The sequence below is a fragment of the Rana temporaria genome, chromosome 7 (assembly GCF_905171775.1).
Source record: "Rana temporaria chromosome 7, aRanTem1.1, whole genome shotgun sequence".
Taxonomy (NCBI): domain Eukaryota; kingdom Metazoa; phylum Chordata; class Amphibia; order Anura; family Ranidae; genus Rana; species Rana temporaria.
In genome coordinates, this window is record NC_053495.1 from 15,311,571 (window position 1) to 15,328,628 (window position 17,058).

The following is a 17,058-nucleotide window of genomic DNA, read 5'->3' on the forward strand; positions in this document are numbered from 1 at the left end:
CAGTGGTCAGTATTTAGACTGAGGTTAGGGAAGGCAGCAGATAAGAGAGTGGCCAGTATTTAGGCTGAGATTAGGGAAGGCAGCAGATAAAAGAGATGTCAGTATTTAGGCTGAGGTTAGGGCAGGCAGCAGATAAGAGATTGGTCAGTATTTCGGCTGAGGTTAGGGCAGGCAGCAGATAAGAGAGTGGTCAGTATTTAGACTGAGGTTAGGGAAGGCAGCAGATAAGAGATTGGTCAGTATTTCGGCTGAGGTTAGGGCAGGCAGCAGATAAGAGAGTGGTCAGTATTTAGGCTGAGGTTAGGGAAGACAGCAGATAAGAGATTGGTCAGTATTTAGGCTGAGGTTAGGGCAGGCAGCAGATAAGAGAGTGGTCAGTATTTAGGCTGAGATTAGGGCAGGCAGCAGATAAGAGAGTGGTCAGTATTTAGGCTGAGGTTAGGGCAGGCAGCAGACATTGTTTACTCCCACTGACACCGGGGCACTTTCTACTCCCACTGGCCAAAATCTGGTTCCCATAAATTCTGAAGGACAGTATACCGGCGATATGTTTAGAACGTTTGGGGAGAGCCCTGGTCTAGGGCATCTTTTCTCAACCTTTTTACCCCTTAGGAACCCTTGAAATCATTTTCAGGTACTTGGGGAAGCTTTGGTAAAATGAATTCATTGGTAGTTAGTGGTGGAAAATGCCCTTTACATTGATGTTCAGTGGTAAGAATGTCCCCTTACAGATACATAAAAAGGTCATTGATGTCATGCCGCCATAATGCCATAATGCATGTGCTGCCTGCAGAGACATTGCTACCCATGCTACCAATGGCATTATGCCATTGGCGGCATGGGTGGCACTGTCTGCAGTACATTACGGCATTGGCGGCATGGGTGGCACTGTCTGCAGCACAATATGGCATTGACAACATGGGTGGCACTGTCTGCAGGTAACACATGCGTTATTGCCCATAACGCATGTGCTGCCTCCAGAGACAGCACCACCCATGCCGCCAATGCCGTAATGTGCTGCAGAGACAGTGCAACCCATGTCGCCAAAGCCGTAATGTGCTGCAGACAGTGCCACCCATGCTGCCAATGCCGTAATGTGCTGCAGACAGCGCCACCCATGCCGCCAAAGCCGTAATGTGCTGCAGACAGTGCCACCCATGCTGCCAATGCCGTAATGTGCTGCAGACAGCGCCACCTGTGCGGCCAATGCCGTAATGTGCTGCAGAGACAGTGCCACCCATGCTGCCAATGCAATAATGTGCTGCAGACAGTGCCACCCATGCTGCCAATGGCATTATGCCATTGGCAGCATGGGTAGCACTTGCTCTGCAGGCAGCACATACGTTATGGCATTAGCGTCATGGGTGGCACTGTGTGCAGCACATTACGGCATTGGCGGAATGGGTGGCACTGTCTCTGCAGGCAGCACCGAAATAGAAGAAATAGTCCCTCCCCCTGCCATTCGGACTGACGATGTTCGGTCAGAGCTGGAGGATTATTTTTATTTTTTTTACATTAATTAGCTATCTGTTCAGGTTGCCTGGGCCTCCCTGCTGGCTGGGCCTGGTACAACAGGGCCAGTTGTACTGGCCTATCAGCGGCCCTGCCTGCATCAGGAAAGAAGAGGGGAACTTTTGTATTCTAAATTTCCAAAGACAAAACTCGATTCCCGGAACAGTCCTTGGAAATCAGGTTCAGTAGGCGACTGTGATTTACGCCTCGTCTTCAAAACCAAAGGACCTGCATGATGTGATCTCCAGCCATGGAGGCCTGACCTGTCAGCGGACCCTCATCTGCCTTGTACATGTGGAATGCCTGCCGAATAAATCAAACGGAAGCTGAGAGGAGATGTTAGAGGAGCCAGCTCGAAAGATTTGCTGGTTCTGAGGAAATTGCCGCCAGATGAAAAGCAAAGACTTCAACAAGGCGACTTGAGTGACAGTCCAGAGGAGAGGCACGTGTGCTTCAAAGGCCTCCACTGATTGTCCATGAGATCCAGAATCCTGCACTGGGGGACCTCCATATCAGCTGCACTTTGAAATGCTCAAGGGTGGGTGGGATTCAACTTCTCTGTCAGCATATCCCTTTAGATATCACTTTGGTTGTGGTGATTATTTCAATGATGGTCCATCTCAGATCTTGGGCCAACTTCCTCTTCTCTTACCTGGCATAGGGGAATTCCGGTGCAGCCCCTGGCATCACCAAAGGGTCACTCACAATATTCAGTGAATGAAATGTTATAGAAAGCTGTCAGAGACTATATACAGTCTCCAATAGGAGATGGTCAGAAACTGCAGGCATACTACAGTATATGGTCAGAGCCTATGGGCATGCTACAGTATATGGTCAGAGCCTATGGGCATCCAACAGGAGATGGTTAGAGCCTATGGGCATGCTACAGGAGATGGTTAGAGCCTATAGGCATGCTACAGGAGATGGTTAGAGCCTATAGGCATGCTACAGGAGATGGTCAGAGACTGCAGGCATGCTACAGGAGCTACATGCATGCTACAGGAAATTGTCAGAGACTGCAGGCATGCTACTGGAGATAGCCAGGGGCTATGATCATGCTTAAAGAGCTACAGGCATGCAACAGGAGATGGTCAGAAACTGAAGGCATGCTACAGGAGATGGTCAGAGCCTATGGACATGCTACAGGAGATAGTCAGAGCCTATAGACATGCTACAGGAGATGGTCAGAGGTTACGAACATGCTATAGGAGATGGTCAGAGGCTACGAACATGCTATAGGAGATGGTCAGAGACTGCAGAAATGCAACAGGAGATGGTCAGAAACTGAAGGCATGCTACAGGAGATGGTCAGAGCCTATGGACATGCTACAGGAGATAGTCAGAGCCTATAGACATGCTACAGGAGATGGTCAGAGGTTACGAACATGCTATAGGAGATGGTCAGAGGCTACGAACATGCTATAGGAGATGGTCAGAGACTGCAGAAATGCTACAGGAGATGGTCAGAGACTGCAGACATGCTACAGGAGATGGTCAGAGACTGTGGGCATGTTACAGGAGATGGTCAGAGGCTATGCAAATTCTACAGGAGATGGTCAGAGACTGTGCACATGGTACAGGAGATGGTCAGAGGCTATGGACATGCTACAGGAGATGGTCAGAAACTGCTGACCTGATACAAGAGATGGTCAGGGACTGCAGACATGCTACATGAGATGGTCAGAGACTGAGGGCATGTTACAGGATATGGTCAGAGACTGCGGACCTGATAAAAGAGATGGTCAGAGACTGTGGACCTGATACAAGAGATGGTCAATGACTGCGTACATGCTACAGGGGGATGGTCAGAGACTGCGGACATAATACAATAGATGGTCAGAGACTGCGGACATGCTACAGGAGATGGTCAGAGACTGCGGACATGAATGATACAAGAGATGGTCAGAGACTGCGGACATGCTACAGGGGGATGGTCAGAGACTAAGGACATGATACAAGAGATGGTCAGAGACTGCAGACATGATACAAGAGATGGTCAGAGACTGCGGACATGATACAAGAGATGGTCAGAGACTAAGGACATGATACAAGAGATGGTCAGAGACTGCAGACATGATACAAGAGATGGTCAGAGACTGCGGACATGATACAAGAGATGGTCAGAGAATGCAGACATGCTGCAGAAGAATTGAGACACATTACATGAGACTGCTAGAGATCATTACTATTACAGCCTCTTTACAAATCAGAGCTTTTCCCTACAACCCCCTTAAAAATGACTTGTGCCACATTTGTCATTTCAATGTAAATTCAATTTAAAAAAAAATCGAGGCCCCTGTGAGTGTGAGGCCTTAGGCGACCGCCTAATTAAAGAGCCGCCTCTGCTTCAGCCTCATAGAACAGTCAGAGGAGAATGAAAACTCCTCCTACAAGCATTAACCAGACACTGATAGAGGTCACAAAACTGCTATATACTGCTGATGAGAAAGGGTATTTAGCAGTTTATAGTAACTAAAATAATTGCATTTCCATGTTCTGTGGGAGACCAGATATAGTGAATGCAGAGTCCCCGGGTTTAGTAACACTTTAAGTTAGCGCATGTTACACTCTACAGGGGGCCCGGGGGCCAAAGTGCAACATATGGCCCCCACAGATTTAAAGCGGGGTTCCGGGCATAATATTTTTTTGCAATCCAAAATGAATTACTTTAAACAACCTCTAAAACATATGAATATCCTTCCCGATTTGTAAATAAATCAGTCCAAAAACTTACCAGAGTTCTGCTCAGCGTTCTTGTGCCCGTTTCCATGATCGCTAAGGGCATGGGAAGCCCAGTTGATTTGTCTTCCTGGTTGTTATGAGAGAGGTGCATGCTGGGTAACCAGCATGCACCTCTCGATCTCGTGCATGCGCGGTCGAACGGCGCTCGTAGCGCCGTTAGTTTGTACCGTTGCCATGACAACGGGCGGAAATAACGCGATATTACGGCGCTGTAATGCCCACAGACTTCTGGGAAATGATGACACTGGGCCATATTCCCGTAGATTGTAGGCGGGCGGTGCGTAAGCCATTTACACTACGCCGCCCCAACCTACAGGAGCAAGTGCTGTATTCCCCAAACACTTGCTTCGTAGTTTGGGGCGGCGTAGTGTATTTGGCCCGGCGTATCCCCGCGTAAATCCAAGGGGGCGGCTTCTATTTAAATTAAGCGCGCCCCCGATTCTAACGAACTGCGCATGCGCCTTGCTTAAAATAGCCCAGTGCGCATGCTCCAGTTCTCGGTGTAAAACGTAAAGTCGTATTCGCGGACGACTTAGTAAAACGACGTACCCGACGGGAAAACACGACGCGGACCCGAAGCCATACTTAACATGGCCTAAGTGGGACTGGCGTAAGGTTACTCCTCATATAGCAGGGGTAACCTTACGCCTACACAAACGACGTTAGCGACGGTTACGCGACGCGATTTCATTCGGGAATCGGCGTATCAGGCTCATTTGCATAAACAAATGAGACCTGAACGTAAACGCCACCTAGCGGCCGGCGGAGTAATTACATTTAAGATCTGACAGTGTAAGTGACTTACACATGTCGGATCGTGGGCCAGATTCACGTAGCTCAGCGGATCTTTAGATCCGCTCGATCTACGTGAATTAAGATCCGCTCCCGCAAGTTTAGGAGGCAAGTGGCTAATTCACAAACCACTTACCTCCAAACTTGCGACGGCGGATCCTAAATCCCCCGGCGGAATTCAAATTCCGCGACTAGGGGAGTGTACTATTTAAATCAGGCGCGTTCCCTCGCCGATTTAAATGCGCAGGCGCCGTCCGCGAAATTTCCCGGCGTGCATTGCTCCCACTGACGTCGCTAGGACGTCAGTGGTTTCGACGCTTACGTAAACGACGTCCGTCCGTATTCGAGAACAATTAACGCAAACGACGCTAAAAAATTCAAATTCGACGCGGGAACGCCGGCTATACTTAACATTGGCTGCGCCTGATAAAAGAAGGGGTAAGTATACGACGGGTACGCCGCTACAGAAACATCGTAAGAAGACTGCGTCGGGTCCGCGTACGTTCGTGAATTTGCGTATCTCGCTGATTTACATATTATTTATCGTAAATCAGCGGGAACGCCCCCGGCGCCATTTTTAAATTGAAAAAAAGATCCGACAGTGTAACACAGTGTAACACTGTCAGATCTTAGCCCTATCTATGCGTATCTGATTCTATGAATCAGGCGCATAGATAGGACCAGTGTAAGTCAGAGATACGATGGTGTATCTGTAGATACACCGTCGTATCTCTTTGTGAATCTGGCCCCTTAAGCGTATCTATGCGAAAATGATTCTAAGAATCACTCGCATAGATACACTGGCCAAAAAAGAGAGATACGATGGAGTATCCTGAGATACTCCATCGTAACTTTACTCAGAATATGGCCCACTCATTTTCTCGGAGGCTAGGTGACTTAGGAGAGGAAGTAGATCCACCGCGGACGAGGAACTATAGGCAGATTAGCAAATCTGCCTAGTAACAGCCATTTGCAGGCAAGAATTTTTTTTTTTTTTATGTTATTCTTTAAATTAAAAGGAAGATGGTGTTTTTTTTTTGTTTTTTAGGGTGGAACTCCACTTTAAAGTCTATTGACATCCAAAACATTTTCACATAATTTTGGGTAACCAAATAAAAGTTTTTTTGTCTGTGTCCCTGTTGGGGAAAATGCGCCCTATTTGTCTTGGTGGCACTTGTCATTGGGGACACAAAGTGATAGGAAATCCAAAATCCAAAGAGCAGAATTAGAGAAGGGCATCTTCCACCAGATCACCAGGACAAACAGAGAGAGATCGGGGGTTCTAACCCTTCCCTATCCTTTCCAAAAAAAGGGGGTTATATTTACTTTGGGGTGGATTTACTAAATGCAAATCGGATGTGCACTTTGCAGGTGCAGTTGCACTCATCTCCACAAGAGCTTAGTAAATGTGACGAAGTTCTGCTGATTTCCATCAGCCAATCAGGTGCAAGAAAAAATGCTTTTTTTCCCCCTTGCACCTGATTGGGTATTTTTTACAGAGTGAAGCTTTACCACATTTATATTTACTCAGAAAAATGAGTGCAACTGCACTTGCAAAGTACTAAGGCCCGGATTCACAAAGCACTTACGCCGACGTATCTCGAGATACGCCGCGTAAGTGTAAGTATGCGTCGTCGTATCTGTGCGCCGTGCCCACAAAACTAGATATGCCTGAAAATAGGCTTCCTATGACCGACGTAACTTTCCTACGCCGGCGTATCGTGGGCGCATATTTACGCTGGCCGCAAGTGGCGCTCCCATTGATTTTCTATGCGCATAGACAAATGAGGGAGATACGCCGATTCACGAACGTAGTTGCGCCCGGCGCATAATATACGCGCTTTGCATAAGTCGTACGTCCGGCGTAAAGTTATTCCCCATAAAGGAGGCGCAAGTCATGCAAAAGGTATGGTCCAGGGAAAACAAGCCGTCGTATCTTTTGTCGTTTACGTTGCACGTGAATGTCACTAGGCGTAGGTTACGTTCATGTCGCAGACAGTGTTCCGTCGTATCTTAAACAGTTGTTTCGACGTGATTCTTAGCATGCGCACTGGGATGCGGCCATGGGACGGCGCATGCGCCGTTCATTTTAAGCACTTCTATGACGCTTGGCCCATCATTTGCATGGGGTCACGCCTCATTAGCATGGCTCATGCCCATTTCCACCTACGCCGGCTTACGCCAAAGAAACCCAGCGTATCTTTAAGAGGGAGTGGGAGCAAGTGCTTTGTGAATCCAGTGCTTGCCTGCTTGCCCGGCGTATAGTAGATGCGCTACGGCGGCATAAATATGCGCCAATGTATGTGAATCCGGGCCATAGTCTATTTGCCTTTAGTAAATCCACCCCACCGAGTTCCTCTACCTATGCATGATGATTGCTAAAGAAGTAACTGGACTCTTTAAATGTATTCTCATTCTTTTACTGCCCTCTAGTGGATATGTACAGAATTTAAAGTGACTTTAAAGGGGTTGTAAAGGTTCGATTTTTTTTCTCTAAGGCCTCGTACACACGACCGAGTTTTTTGGCAAAAAACTTGCTGGGAGATATTTTTTTGCAGAGGAAACCGGTCGTGTGTACATTTTCGTTGAGGAAACTGTCGAGAAACTCGACGAGCCAAAAAGAGAGCAAAGTTCTCTATTTCCTTGACGGGAATGGAGAAAATTGGCTTGTCGAGTTTCTCGACAGCCTAACAAGGAACTCGACGAGGAAAACGATGTGTTTCGCCCGTCGAGTTTCTCGGTCGTGTGTACGAGGCCTTAGGCCCAGATTCTCAAAGGAGATATGCCGTCGTATCTCTGAGGCCTCGTACACACGACAGAGTTTCTCGGCAGAATTCACCGAGAAACTCGCTCAAACCCGGATTCTGCCGAGAAACTCTGTCGTCTGTACACTTTTGGCTCGATGGAGCCGCCGAGGAACTCGTCGAGAAAATAGAGAACATGTTCTCTATTTTCTGGTTGTTCTATGGGAGAAGGCGGCCCGCCGAGCTCCTCGGCGGCTTCATCCCTGAACTCGACGAGGAACTCGACGTGTCTGGCACGTCGAGTTCCTCGGCCGTGTGTACGGGGCCTGAGTCTGAGTCGTCGTATCTATGCGCCTGATTCTTAGAATCAGTTACGCATTGATGTGTATTAGATCCGACCGGCGTAAGTCTCTTACGCCGTCGGATCTTAACTGCATATTTACGCTGGCCGCTAGGGGCGTGTACGCTGATTTACGCCTAGAAATATGTAAATCAGCTAGATACGCAAATTCACGAACGTACGCCCTGCCGACGCAGTACAGATACGCCGTTTACGTTAGGCGTTTCCCGGTGTAAAGTTACCCCTGCTATATGAGGCGTACCAATGTTAAGTATGGACGTCGTTCCCGCATCGAATTTTGAAAATGTTGCATTGTTTGCGTAAGTCGTTCGCGAATAGGGCTGGGCGTCATTTACGTTCACGTCGAAAGGGAGGGGGCGAGCACGACACTCCACACCAGGGAGAAAGCCTTGCATTACTGTGTGGAGTTACAGACAGAAGAACAGGAAGTGAGGATTTCTCAGAAGAAATAAGGACATTTAAAAGCAAAATGGAAGGATGAGGTAAGTGAAGGAGGACTGCACTAAGGTAACGGAAGCTATTTAGGGAAAAAAATTACCTTTACCCATATTGCTGGTCAAAGACCAGAGCACTTTTTGAGATTCGGCACTGCGTCGCTTTAACTGACAATTGCGCGGTCCTGCGACGTGGCTCCCAAACAAAATTGGCGTCCTTTTTTTCCCACAAATAGAGCTTTCTTTTGGTGGTATTTGATCACCTCTGCGGTTTTTAGTTTTTGCGCTATAAACAAAAATAGAGCTACAGTTTTGAAAAAAAAAAATGCAATATTTTTTACTTTTTGCTATAATAAATATCCCCCAAAAATATATATAAAAAAACATTTATTTTCCTCAGTTTAGGCCGATACGTATTCTTCTACCTATTTTTGGTAAAAAAAATCACAATAAGTGTTTATAGATTGGTTTGCGCAAAATTTATAGCGTTTACAAAATAGGGGATAGTTTTATTGCATTTTTATAATTTTTTATTTTTTTACTACTAATGGCGGCGATCAGCGATTTTTTTTCGGGACTGCGACATTATGGCGGACACTTCGGACAATTTTGACACATTTTTTGTGACCATTGTCATTTTCACAGCAAAAAATGCATTTTAAATGCATTGTTTACTGTGAAAATGACAGTTGCAGTTTGGGAGTTAACCACAAGGGGGCGCTGAAGGGGTTATGTGTGACCTCATGTGTGTTTACAACTGTAGGGGGGGTGTGGCTGTAGGTGTGATGTCATCGATTGTGAATCCCTATAAAAGGGATCACACGATCGATGCCGGCGCCACAGTGCAGAACGGGGAAGCCGTGTTTACATACAGCTCTCCCCGTTCTTCAGCTCCGGGGAGCGATCGCGCGACCCCACGGCTGGGCTTAAAGGGCAACGTACATATACGTTGATGTGCCCAGCCGTGCCATTCTGCCAACGTAAATCGGCGTGAAGGGGTCCTTAAGTGGTTAATGTTGCTGTAGGCCTCTTGGCAGCCTCCTTGACTGGTTTTCTTCTTGTCTTTTGACCAATTTTGGAGAGACGTCCAGTTCTTGGTAATGTCACTGTTGTGCCATATTTTCTCCCCTTGATGACGGTCTTCACCGAGTTCCATGGTATATCTAATGCCTTGGAAATTATTTTGTACCTTTCTCCTGACTGATACCTTTTAACAATAAGATCCCTCTGATGCTTTGGAAGCTCTCTGTGGACCATGGCTTTTGCTGTAGGATGTGACTAAGAAAATGTCAGGAAAGACCTACTAGAACAGCTGAACTTTTATTTGGGGTTAAAAGAGTTGTAAAGTCAGAAGGTTTTTTATCTTAATGCATTCTGTGCATTAAGATAAAAAGCCTTCTGTGTGCACCCCTAATACTTACCTGAGCCCCATCTCTGTCCAGCGATGTCCACAAGTCCTTTGGCCATCTGCGGCTGTCAATCAAAGTCAGTTAGCCAATCAGGAGAGAGAGGGCGGGGCCGAACGGCAGCTCCGTGTCTGAATAGTCACACAGAGCTACAGCTCGGATCGGGTGCCCACATAGCAAGCTGCTTGCTGTGGGGGCACTCAACAGGAGGGAGAGCAACAAAGAGGGACCCGAGAAGAGAAGGATTGGGGCTGCTCGGTCCATAAATAGAGATTTCTTTTGGTGGTATTTGATCACTTCTGCAGTTTTTATTTTTTGTGCTATAAACAAAAAAATATGAAAATTTTAGAAAAAAAAAACAATATTTTTTACTTTCTGCTATAAAACATATCCAATAAAAAAAATTTTAATCGAATTTCTTAATCGGTTTAGGCCAATATGTATTCTGCTACATGTTTTTGGTAAAATAAATCGCAATAAGCGTATATTGATTGGTTTGTGCAAAATGCTATAGCGTCTACAAAATAGGGGATAGATTTATGGAACTTTTACTTATTTTAATTTTTTTACTAGTAGTGATAGCGATCAGCGACTTATAGACTGCGATATTGCGGTGGACAAATCGCACACTAACTGACACTTCTGATACTTTTTGGGGACCAGTGACACTAATACAGAGATCAGTGCTAAAACAATATGCACTGTCACTGTACTAATGACACTGGCTAGGAAGGCTTTAACATCAGGGATGATCAAAGGGTTAAATGTGTACCTAGCTGGTGCTTTACTACAGTGTGGCAAGTGGGGTTGTCCCGATACCGATACTAGTATCGGTATCGGGACCGATACTAAGCATTTCCCCGAGTACTTGTACTCAGGGAAAATGCTCCGATACTTCACCCGATACCTGACTTTCCCTGTATCCTCCTCCAGTTCCCCCCATCCATTCTGCTCTCCCCCTCCACGCTCCGTGTCCCCCCTCCATGCCACTGCTATCCTCCTGGGTTCTGCTCTCCCCCACCATGCTCTGTGTCCCCCCTTCTGTACCGCTGCTATCCTCCTTGGCTCTGCGCTCCCCCTCCATGCTCCATGTCCCCCCTCCGTGCCTCTGCTCTCCCCCTCCGTGCCTCTGCTGTCCCATTCCGTGCCGCTGTTGTCCCCCACTGTCCCGCTGCTGTCACCCTTCGTGCCGCTCCTCTCCCCCTCCGTGCCTCTGCTGTCCCATTCCGTGCCGCTGTTGTCCCCCACTGTCCCGCTGCTGTCACCCTTCGTGCCGCTCCTCTCCCCCTCCGTGCCTCTGCTGTCCCATTCCGTGCCGCTGTTGTTCCCCACTGTCCCGCCGCTGTCACCCTCCGTTCCGCTGCTGTCACCCTCCGTGCCGCTGCTGTCCCCCTCCATGCCGCAGCTGTCCCCCTCCGTGCCGCAGCTGTCCTCCTTCATGCTTCGCTCTCCCCCTCCATGCTCCCTGCCCCCCCTCCGTGGTGTCACTCTCCATGTCCTCCTCCTGCACCCCCTCTGTCAGGATGGAGAGCGGCGGTAGGAGCCGCTGAACCCGGCTCCTACCTTTTCCGAATGAACAGAGTCAGTGATCACTGACTCTGTTCATTCATATAACTGAAACATTGTAACCTGTGTTTACAATGTTTCAGTTTATGAATGGAGAGGAGCCTCTGTCTTCTCTCCATTCATTTCAGTGCAGCTGAGAAAGGGACTGTCCTTAGTCCCTTTCTCTGTCTCAAAGGGGAGATATCAGAGGTCTGTTAAGACCCCTGACATCTCTCCAAAGCCCCCCCCCCCCCCCCAACAGGGCTGAATGAAAAAAAAAATGTTGCAATAAATAATTAAAAAATGTAAATGTAAATAATAATAATAAAAAAAATAAAAAAAAAATAAAAACAGACACTACCCCCCCCCCCATAAAAAAAAGTAGTAGAAAATAAAAATTGTGTAAAAAAAAAAATACCGCCACTGTCACATGACATTAAAAAAAAAGTATCGGTATTCGGTATCGGCGAGTACTTGAAAAAAGTATCGGTACTTGTACTCGGTCTCAAAAAAGTGGTATTGGGACAACCCTAGTAGCAAGTGCTTGTACTAGGGGAAGACATGGATCCTTGTCTCTGCTTTGCAGAGGCACAGGATCCATGGCTTCTGTACTGGCAAAACAGCGATCTACCTTGTTTACATTAACTGTGTGCCTAGCCTGTGTTTTACTGTAGTGGGGGAGGTGCTTTTACTAGTGGAAGGCATGGATCTGTGCTTTGCTTTGCAGACACAGGATCCATGCCTTCCCTACTGACAGAATGAATTCATGCTGATTACTGCTAATGATACCGTTTTCTTTACCAAAATCTTGTATATAGTCCTGTATCATCCCTTCCAAGAGCTTACATACTATTGATGTTAGGCTAACTGGTCTGTAGTTCCCAGGGATATATCTTGGTCCTTTTTTAAAGATTGGAGCTACATTGGCTTTTCTCCAATCAGCTGGTACCATTCAAGTTTGTAGACTATTCGTAGAAATTAGAAGCAACGGTCTGGCAATTACATGACCGAGTTCCTTAAGGACCCTCGGGTGCAAAGCTATCTGGTCCCGGTGACTTATTTATGTTAATTTTTCCAAGTCTGTTTCTAATTTTATCCTCTGGTAACCATGAGAGTGCTTCCTGTGTCATCGTGTCATGAGGATAAACCTTGCCGTTTTGGTTACTGAAGCCCCCAGTTTACACCGTGAAGAATACATTCAAAACTTTCGCTATCTCACCATCCTTTTAACCAGATTCCCTTCATCATTCTTTATGGGGCCAATATGATCTGTCCTCCCTCTTTTACTATTTATGTACTTAAAGCGGGGGTTCACCCTAAAAAAAAAAACTGCTGACATACCCCTGTGCGAATTGTAGCCTCAGTTTCCTGTTCTTAGCTGACAAGAGTGGCACCCGGTGTGGTCTTCTGCTGCTGTAGCCCATCTGCTTCAAGGTTCGATGTGTTGTGTGTTCAGAGATGGTATTCTACATACCTTGGTTGTAACGAGTGCTTATTTGGGTTACTGTTGCCTTTCTACCATCTCAAACCAGTCTGCCCATTCTCCTCTGACCTCTGACATCAGCAAGGCATTTTTGTCCACACAACTACCGGTCACTGGATATTTTCTCTTTTTCGGACCATTCTCTCTATACCCTGGAGATGGTTGTGTGTGGCAGAGAAATGGTGCCCCGTCATTGATGTCAATGTCCTATAGTTGTATAAGTGGGAGGAATAGTGCCCCATCAATGTGTTAATTTTGGCATCGAATTTTGATTTTGTTTTAGTTGTACTCTTGTGACTAAAATGCCATTTAAGTTTTAGTCCCATTTTAGCCATCTGCAATTGTTTTAGTCATATTTTAGTCAACTAAAATCTCCAGTACATTTTAGTTGACTAAAATCATTTTAGTCAGTGTCAGTGAAAAGGAATGCTGATAGGATGAGTAAGCAGAGTGCCGGAGAGATGAGCTCATCGGTCTGCTGCTTCTCCTTTCACTGTCTAATCACAGACTGGGAGAGGGACAAGACCTGTATGTGTAGCTAAAAAAATAGCCCCCCCCCCTCCATTGTTCTGTGCTATATGACAGATCCAGAGGCGGCTCTTTAATTAGGCAAATTAAGCGGCTTCCTAAGGCCTCGCACTCACAGGGGCCTCGCGGCTGGCTAACTTGCCCAATGCATTACCCCAGTTTTGAGGGACAGGGGACCCTAACGCTGCTGTGCTCAGGCAGCATTAAGAGCCCTGACTCAGGAGCGGGGCCGTCACCGTCCCTAACAACCAAGTGATTATCGGTGACACCATCCCTTGTGACATCAATGCCCCAGCATGCCCTCAGTCAATGTCGGCACAAGGGGCGGGTTCACCAGGTGACATCACCGGGTGGCCCCCGCCCCTTAGATATTAAAGAGCAGGATCTGGGGGCCGCATCTGGGGGCCGCCTTGTTAAAGGGTGCTTCCAGATTCCTATAAGCCCCCCTGCCCACAGACCCCCACAACCACTGGGCAGGGTTGTGGGGAAGAGGCTCTTGTCCTTGAATTATTTTTCCCATCATGGGTGTGAGTGGGGTCCCATGTCAAGACTTGCCTAAGGTCTCACAAAGCCTAGAGCCGCCTCTGGACTATGGTGACCACGTGTCCCGGATTGCCGGGGACAGTCCCGCTTTTTGCAGGTCTGTCCCGGGCACATTCATTCCAGGACAATACAGTGTCCCGGAATAAAACTGACACAGCCCGAAACCCAACCCCCCCCCCCGGGCCAATCTGATGCCCCCAAAAAAGGCTGCCACATCACCGCTTTACTCACCAACAGTACTGTGAAAATCTTAGAACTGGATGGACAGAAATCAAAATCTGTCGGTTGGCTGGTTAAAAAAGCTCCTTTATTTGTATGTTACCTGTGCATTTCTTTATCTGGTATTCAGCTTTAAAGGAAGCCTGTCATGAGAGAATTGGGGGAAGGGGGCAATAATTGCTTACAAGGCCTTCTGAAAAGGCTGATTGCCTGGTTACCATGTGAATCTTCTAACCAATGGTTTCTAAGTCAATGAAAAATGCAAATGGCGGGATCTGACCTCACTTGGCTGCATAGTTCTTCCAGGTCAGTGGCATGGCAAATATTGAAGCCGCAGACAGCCAGGCACATGGGCCCAGATTCACAGAGTGTGGGCGCACATTACGCCGCCGTAGAGTAACCAATGTACGCTACGCCAACGCAGCGCAGAGAGGCAAGCAATGCATTTAGCAAGCCAGTGCTCCCAACGCTGCGGGATTCGAAGGCGTACGCTGGCGTAGGTGGAAGTGGGCGTGACCCATGCACATGAGGCGTGACCCCATGCAAATGATGGGCCGAGCGCCAGACAGATACGTATCACCAACTGCGCATGCGCCGTGACGTGGACGCACCCCCTGCGCCTGCTCACAACCACGTCGGAACAACTGCCTAAACTACGCCGGATCACTGCGTACGGCGTGAGCGTAACCTACGCCCAGCCAGACACACGTCCAACGTAAAATACGGCGGCTTGTGTTCCCTGGTGCAGACCTTTGCATGTCTGCTGCTGGGTTGCACCTCCTTTATGGGGAATAACTTTACGCTGGACGTACAACTTACGCGCACCTCTCGTAGCCTGCGTCGGGCGCACGCAGGTTCGTGAATCGCCGTATTTCCCTCATTTGCATGTTTGAATGGCTAATCAATGGGAGCAGCACCATGCTCCCAGCCTAAATGTGCGCCCACCCTACGCCGGCGTAAGCAAGCTACGTCGGCGGGGTGTACCCTGGTTTTAGGCGCATATCTGTTTGTGGGTCTGGCGCGCAGATACGACGGCGCACATTTGCACTTATGTCAGCGTAACATACGTTGGCTTAAGTCAGTGTTTCTCAATTCCAGTCCTTAGGCCCCCCCAACAGGTCAGGTTTTCAGGATTTCCCTCAAATGAAAAGGCTGTGGTGATTACTAAGGCAGTGAAACTGATCAAATCACCTGTGCAAAATAATGGAAATCCTGAAAACCTGACCTGTTGGGGGGGCCTGAGGACTGGAATTGAGAAACACTGGCTTAAGTGCTTTGTGAATCTGGGCCTTTGAGTTTCTAGAAGCAGGTCAACAACAACAGCCGAAATATTTCTTCCCTAACAGGTGTACTTTTTTTCTCTGCTTTATAACACAATGTGCTACAAGAAAGAGTTTTAAATAGTGATATGTGATAAAAAATTGTGAGATTTCCAAAGAAAAGTCAACAAACTGTAGTATCTCCAACCCTCCTGCAGAGGGCGACATAGTCCAGTTGACCAGAAATTAAGTAGCCACTCTAAATATGGAGGCAAAGGCGCAAAGTTGTTTCCCGTGAAAATCCCAGAGCCCTTGTTTCTTTGTACAACGCAATAACTTCTTCCCTCCTACGCGAAATAAATAATAAAAAAAAATGACACCGTCTGTTTTTTTCCAGTGCCATTTATCTTCGAGGTTGACACCGAAGAAAACCCCAAATTATCGTCCACACGTGCACAGTTTCACCACAGTATCCTGACAAGGCATCTGCTATCGTGCTGATAATGAACACCGAGCCTTGCCTGGAGGCCTCTGGCCACTTTTTCTCCGGAAACGTGCGACTGGCTGCGGTCGCACAGCTCACAAGCGCAATCTGTTTTAGTGACAGCCTTGGACAGGAAATGTCAGGAGGCCTGGAGAAGTTATAGTCACTTTCATCACTTACTAAAGAGAGAACGAAGATACTGTGAGCAAGCGGAAGGACCATTTCCACTGTAAAGAAAAAAAGAATTGTGCAAAGTTCTGAGAACATCACCATGACTTGGTAAGCAAAATGTAATCTGCTTTAAATGGGATCATTGGAGGTCCTACCAAACACATGGGTATAATTGTTTCATTGGGCTGAAAAAAAAAAAGAATGGACGCCATTTTGAATTCCTAACTCAAGTCAAGGGCAACATGCTCAAGGAGCTTTTGCCTTTAATGGTGTGCCGATGTAACACAAACCATACAATGTCAATTTCGATAGCTACCGAGATAGCTGCATCCATCTTGAGATGATGGGGCCAGTTACGGGTGACTATTTCGGTGTTGGATGGATGCCGGTGGGATGACCTCTTGAAGAGTTCAAAGTCTCAGTGACGGAATGGCAACACTGGACTGGTGTACCAAAAGTTTGGGTATCAGTCAATATCTTTGTGGAGGATATTGTAGGAGTTCCTTCCAGGGGACTATTACCCAATGGAGGCGCAGGGACAGTAGACTCAGTTAAGGTCTATACTGCTACCTTTCTGATGCAACAGCTGTAAAGAAAAAAGAAACGTCCCGTCCCCCCCCCGTGGCCTGGTAAGTAAGGTGTGAGGAGCTTTAAATGGGATAACTAGAGGTCCTACTGACTCGTAACTCAGACCCATGGGCCTAATTGTTCCAATGATCTAAAAAAAGAATGGAAGCCATTTTGAATTCCTAACTCAAGTCAAGGGCAACATGCCACAATGTGCCTATAATGGTGTACCCATGGAACACAAACCATAAAGACACCATTTGGATAA